This window comes from Tursiops truncatus, chromosome 10, assembly GCF_011762595.2.
Source record: "Tursiops truncatus isolate mTurTru1 chromosome 10, mTurTru1.mat.Y, whole genome shotgun sequence".
Taxonomy (NCBI): domain Eukaryota; kingdom Metazoa; phylum Chordata; class Mammalia; order Artiodactyla; family Delphinidae; genus Tursiops; species Tursiops truncatus.
The window spans coordinates 101784297-101791439 of NC_047043.1; positions in this window are offsets into that span (position 1 = coordinate 101784297).

The window sequence follows — 7143 nt, forward strand, 5'->3', positions numbered from 1 at the left end:
TGGGATATTGGAATTGAATACACTATTGATAGTACGTATAAAATAGATAAGTAATGAGAACCTACTGTACAGAACAGGGAATTCTACTCAATGCTCTGTGGTGACCTAAATGAGAAGGAAATCCAAAAAAGAGGGGATATATGTATGCGTATAGCTGATTCACTTTTCTGTACAGTATAAACTAACACAATATTGTAAAGCAACTATACTCCGATTAAAAAAAAAAAGAAAAAGCTACTCACTCATTTCTCAGCATTAAGAGGATCAGTTTTTTTAAAATCTCAGGAGGGAATTCCCTGGAGTTGCATTGGTTAGGACTCCACACTTCCACTGCGCAGGGCACAGGTTCAATCCCTGGTCAGGGAACTAGACCCCACATGCCTCGCAGCAAGGCCAATAAATAAATAAATGATCTCTGGAGATGCCCCCCCACCATTGGCATGCAATGAAACAGCCTCTACTCCTGATAAAAGGGACAAACAAAAACTTTAGAAGCAAACAAGAAATAGAAGGGAAGGAAAACTTCCTTAATTCAGTAAAGAGTATCTCCTAAACATGTACAGCAATCATCATATTTAGTGAAGAAACATTAGAAGCATCCCCATTTAAGTGAGGAACAAGAAAAGGACTATCATTACCACCACAAATATTGAATATTCTGTAACAAACAATGCAATAGGCTTGATAGAGGAATAAAATGAGATAAAAATTTGGGAGAAAATTTGGTAAAACTAATTATTTGCAAGCATACCTAGAAAATTCAAGACCATCAACTGACAGACTAATTGAAAACTAGTACGATTTGAGGAAGATTTCTGGATATAAAATAACATATAGAAATCAATAACTTTTTAATACATCATCAATAACCAACTAGAAAATATAGTAGGAAAAAAGATCTCATCCACAACCGCTATTGAAAGCCAAGAATAAACCAAATAGAGGTATAAAGTCTAAATGAAGAAAATACTAAAGCTTCATATAACACCAGAACAAAGGGGGAAATGTATCTTGTCCCTGAATGGGAAGATTCAATGTTGTAAAGATGTCAGTTCTTCCCCAGAGTAATCAACAAACGCAATGGAATGCCAACAAAAACCCCCAGTAGAATGTTTTGTGGAATTTGACAAGCTGATTGAAAAATTCACCCCAAGGGCTTCCCTGGTGACACAGTGGTTAAGAATCAGCCTGCCGACGCAGGACACGTGGGTGCGAGCCCTGGTCCAGGAAGATCCCACATGCCACGGGGCAACAAAGCCCGTGTGCCACAACTACTGAGCCCTCATGTCACAACTACTGAAGCCCGCGTGCCTAGAGCCCGTGCTCCGCAACAAGAGAAGCCACTGCAATGAGAAGCCTGCGCATCGCAACGAAGACCCAACGCAGCCAAATATAAATATAAATAAATTTATTTTAAAAAATTCATCTTGAAAAGAAAATACTCAAGAGTAATAGAAATTTTGATCAAAACACATACAGAAATTAAAATATTGTGGTACTGAATCTGGAATAGATGCACGAACAATGAAATGAAACAGAGAGGTCAGAAACAGACCACTGTACACATGAAAATGTTTTACAGAGGAAGCTTTTCAACATGGTGGAGAACAGATATTCACTCAACAGTGTTATGTCAATTAATCTGAAAATATAACGTTAGATCCATATTACACATCATACATCATTCCCATTAGACTGAAGTACTAAATCTAATTTAAAAAGTTGCTTTAAATACTGGGAAGTAATATAGGTCATTTATTAACCAAACACAAAAGGCATAAGGGAAATGAGATACACGACCATATAAAAATGAACACCAAACATTAAAAGAAAAGTTAATACCAATTCTTCATAAACCCTTCCAAAAATTAGAAGTGCAGGGAACACTTCCAAACTCATTCTATGAGGCCAGCATTACCCAGATACCAAAACCAGACATAGACGTTACAAGGAAAAAAATCGCAGACCAATATCTCTTATGAACATAGATACAAAAACACTCCACAAAGTATTAGCAAGCCAAATCCAGCAACATATAAAAAGAGTCTTATACCGCGGCCAGTGAGATTTACCTCAGGAATGCAAGGTTAAAATTTAACATCTGAAAACCAATTCACCCTATCGATAGAATAAAGGCCAAACCCCACATGATCAGCTCAATAGAGGGAAAAAAAGCATTTGACACAATTCAACACCCTTCCACGACAAAAACACTCTAGAAACTAGGAATAGGAGGGATTCTTCCTCAACCTGAAAAAGGGCATGTTACCCCACTGCTAACATCATGCTTAATGGTGAAAGACAAAGCTTTCCCCCAAGACCAGGAACACGACAAGGCTGTCTAGTCTTGCCACTTCTATTCCATGTTGTGCAGAGGTTCCAGCCAGACAAGTAGGCAAGAAAATGAAATAAAAGGCATCCAGGGTGGAAAGGAAGAAAGAAAACTATTCATAGATGAATAGTGATGTCATTCATAGATGACATCATCTTGTACATAGACGATCCTAGGTTTTCATCCACTAAAAACACCATTGGAACTAATAACGAGCTCAGCAAGGTAGCAGGATATGAGATCAATATACGAAAACCAAATGTATCTCTATACACTGTGTGGTGAGCGGGATCACGGCTCCCCAGAGATGTCCCTAATCTCCAGCACCTGTGAATACATGACCTCACGTGGAAAAGGGGACTTTGCAGATGTGATTAAGTTAAGGATATGGGATGGGAGATGATCCTGGATTATCTAGGTGGGCCCAGTGTAATCACGAGGGTTCTTACGATGGAAAGAGGGAGGAAGGAGAGTCAGAGTCAAGGAAAAACAGGACAACAAAAGCGGAGCTCAGAGTGACGCAATTTCTGGCCAAGGAACGCAGGAATCCTCTAGAAGCAGGAAACGGCAGGTAAAGGAACTTTCACCCAGAACCCTGCTGACACCTTGACTTTACCTCAGTGAGACCTATTTCAGACTCCTGACCTCCAAAGCCGTAAGATAATAAACTTGTGTTGTTTTACGCCACTGAATTTATAGTAATTTGCTATAGCGGAAATAGGAAACATACAAACTGCAATAGAGAAAATTCCACTTACAACTTAGAAACAAATCTAATAAGATAAACACGAAACTACAAACACGGCTGAAAGACGTTAAAGAAAACCTGTGTAAGTGGATGGACATTCCATTTCATGCATGAGAAGGAATGAAATTGTTAAAATCGTAATCCCCAAGTTGATCTACAGACTCAATGCAATCCTCATCAGAATTCCTCGTGGCTTCTTTGCGGAAATTGATAAGCTGATTTCAAAATTCATATGTAAATTCAAAGGGTCCAGAATGACTGAAACAATCTTAGAAAGAAAAACAAAGTTGGCACCAGCACAAAGATAAGCATATCCTTGGAATAAAATTGAGAGTTCAGAAATAAACCCTCACAGTTATGGTCATATGATTGCCAAGGCAACCAATGGAGAAAGAATAGTCTCTTCAACAAATGGTGCTGGGACAGCTGTACATCCCCGTGTAGAAAGTTACACCCCCTATGTCACACCACATACAAAATTTACTCCAAACAGATCAAAGACTTAAATGTAAGAGCTAAAACTATAAAACTACTTGAAGAAAATATAGGGGTATATCTTCAAGACCTTGGATTATGCAATGGTTTTTGAAATGATACCAAAAGCATAAGCCATAAAAGACATACAGACAGGAGCTCGGGGGCGCAGGGGTTGAGAGTCCGCCTGCCAATGCAGGGGACGCGGCTTCGAGCCCTGGTCCGGGAAGATCGCACATGCCGCGGAGCAACTAAGCCCATGCACCACAACTAGTGAGCCTGCACTCTAGAGCCTGCGAGCCACAACTACTGAGCCTGCGTGCCACAACTACTGAAGCCTGTGCGCCTAGAGCCCGTGCTCCACAACGAGAGAAGCCACCGCAATAAGAAGTCCATGCACCACAACGAAGAGTAGTGGTGCAGCTGCTCTGGAAAACAGTGCGGTGGTTCCTCCACAGCGAAACACAGGGCTGCCCTATGACCCAGCAATTCCACTCCTGGGGACATATCCAAGAGAAGAGAGAACACACGTCCACACAGAAAGTGGTTACAGCGATGTTCATAGCAGCATCATTCACAACAGTCAAGTGCTCATCAACTGGTGAGTGTATAAGTGAAATGTGACACATCCCTAAAATGGAATGTCACTCAGTAATAAAAAATGAAGCACTGACATATGCTACAACAGGGATGAACCTTAGAAACATTATGCTAAGAAGCCCGTTGCAAAACACCGTATATCGTATGATTCCATGTGTATGAAATGTCCAGAACAGGCAAATCTACACAGACAGAGAGTACATTCTGTGGTTTTCTAGGGCTGTGGTAGGGGTGGGAGAAAAGGAAGGGGAGTGAACGTTAACGGCTATGGGTTTGGTGGGGAGATAATAAAAATGTCCCAAAACTGATTTTGATGATGTGCTGAAACCACTGAGCCGTACATTTTAAATCATGTTATTTAACCATATCTCAATAAACCTGTTACTTAAAATAACACAAGTCCACAAGCATACATTTTATAGTCTATAACGCACACACAGCAGTACGTAGTAACTGTATACTTAAAATTTTTACCTGTATGATATCACACCTTCTGGTATCTTATATTTTCAGTCACGGTTATCTTTCATATTAATCCGTTAATAAACTTATTGTATGAATAAAAACTTTTAATTGTTCAATCCTAAAATATACCAAAGGAAAACCTTCCCTCGATCCCGTACTCTTTGCCAGCTGCCCCATCTCACCGCTCCCCTTCAGAACGAGACTTCCCAAGTTTCTACGCGTACGATTTCCGCTTCCTTACCCACTCCCACCCCCTTTATTCTACTCACGCTGCACTGACACTGTGGGTCAAGGTCACTGTCAACCTCCGTGTTACCACAAACACCGGATTTCAACTTAAGAGGCACATTTACAACTATTTCCAACAACTCTAAACTGGGACGTTTTACGGTTTGACGGCATCCAGCCTTTCTAAATGTTAGCATTTTTGCCTCAGTAGCATATTAAAATGGTGATTCTTGTAACAGGTGGCATCTGACATTGGATGAAACACGGCACAGGGGACAGATCTGTCGTCTCACCTGACCCTGAAGCTGTCTGGGTCCCAGTTGACCTCAACCTTCTTGAAAGGTTTCCCTTTCCTGGCTTCAAGAACAATCCCTCCTCTAGTTTCCCCCAGCACCTGCCCGTTCCTAAGTGTCCTTTGCTGGTTCACACGACAGGCACTCAAGCTTCCAGCGGCGATCGCTTCTCTCTGCTCTCTGCAGGGTGATTACACCCAGCCCCACGGGGACACCTGTTGGACCACTACAGCTCGTGCCGAAACCTCCACTCAGCAGCCCAGACTCAAACCTGCCCGCGAAGTTCCCGTTTCTCCTGGGACGTCAAACGCATTTCCAGCCAACTCGTCTACAAGAAGCTCCCGGTTTTCCCCTGACCTCAGCCTATCTCTCAGGCCAGAAGCCTGGTCATCACCCATGGCTGCTTCTTTTCTCCCAGTACTTCTTACTCATGAGATGCAAAATACACCTAAAATAGGTCCACTGTCCCCGTCCCCTGGTCCAGACCACCGCCATCTCTAGGCTACACCCCAGGCTCCCATTCAGCCCCTCCATGACTCTCTCTCTCCACTCACTTCCCTGTGGCCGGATAGGACCTCCCTGTAAAACACGTGGGACCAGCTTCGTCTCCTGCTTACCAGCCTCAGGGCCGTGTACTGCAGTCAGACTCAGAGCCTTACTGGACCTGTGTGATACTGTGATAGAGTAAGAAATATATATTCTGGTCTTCCTCCCAGCTCCTGGCCAGACTCTAAAAATACCTTTGTAATTTCCTAAGTGATAAGAGACACTGATGGAAGCATCTTTTGTAGTAAGATCTGGGTTTTATCCCTCGCTCCAGAAACGGCTCTGGAGTAATTCAGGTGAAAAGAGTGTCTTCGTTATTCTTAACAAGACCCTTTTGACCACTCCTAGGTTTGTTAAGGAGGTGAATTTTGGAAAGCCCCTAAGGAGAGGGCCTAGTTGCCAGGGGAACCAACCAGGTGATCAGAGGGTTGGAACTTGCCCCAGGCCCTGACCTCCTGGGAGGGGAGAGGGGCTAGAAGAGGAGCTAATCTAATCACCAATGCTGATGGTCCGACCAGCACGGGCGCCATAATGAAGCCTCCACAAAAATCCGAACTGAAGGGGTTCAGAGAACTTCCGGGCTGGTGACGCACCCGCTCTCCATGGGGACCGAAGCTCCTGTGCCCGGGACTCTCCATCTGGCTGTTCATCCACATCCTGTAATACAGCCTCTGTAATAAATCGGTTAATGGAAAGAAACTCGCCCTGGGTTTGGGAAGCCGTTACAGCGAGTCACCAAACCCGAGACGGGGCGTGGGAGTCTCTTATGTGCAGCCCAGCTGGACAGAGGCGCAGGTGAGCTGTGGCTGGTGTCTGAGCCGAACCTGTGGGGTCTGCTTGGACTCCTGTAGTTGGCGTCGGAGCTGACGCCCAGTCTGTGACCGCAGACAACCGGACAATGGGTTGGCGTGAAAATGCACACGTGAGGTGTTGCATATGTGCAGAAAAAGCTTTCCCTTCAGCCTGCAAGCCCAGCCTGCCTGCTTGCTTCAGCCGTACCCGCTCCCGCTTGTGAGGAGCCCCTTTTAGAGGGTCACCTCCCCCCTAACGCAGGCCCACAGCACCGACCCTTCCTCCCGGCTCTTCCTTACCTGCTGACTGGAGTCTATCTGCCCCATCCCAGCAGAGACCACGTCTGACGTGCTCCTCAGGCCTGGCAGCCGCACGGCAGGCTTTCCAGGATTGGGGGGAGGAGGTGAGTGAGGCATCAGACATACCGTATCATCAGACGTCCGCAGGGCTTTCACCCGAGTCCTCACCTTGAAAGGTTCCAGAAGGCAAAACCTGCACAAGAGGGACGATCCAACGCGAGGAGACACTTCCGCTCCGTCTCGGGTAAGAAGCAGGAAGACCCAGAGGCGTGCAGCGCCCCGGGGGAGCTGTCAGAGCGCAGCGGTGCTAGGGCGAGCAGGGCTGCTCCCTCCACAGCACGGTCACCTCCAGCCCCTCTGGGTGTA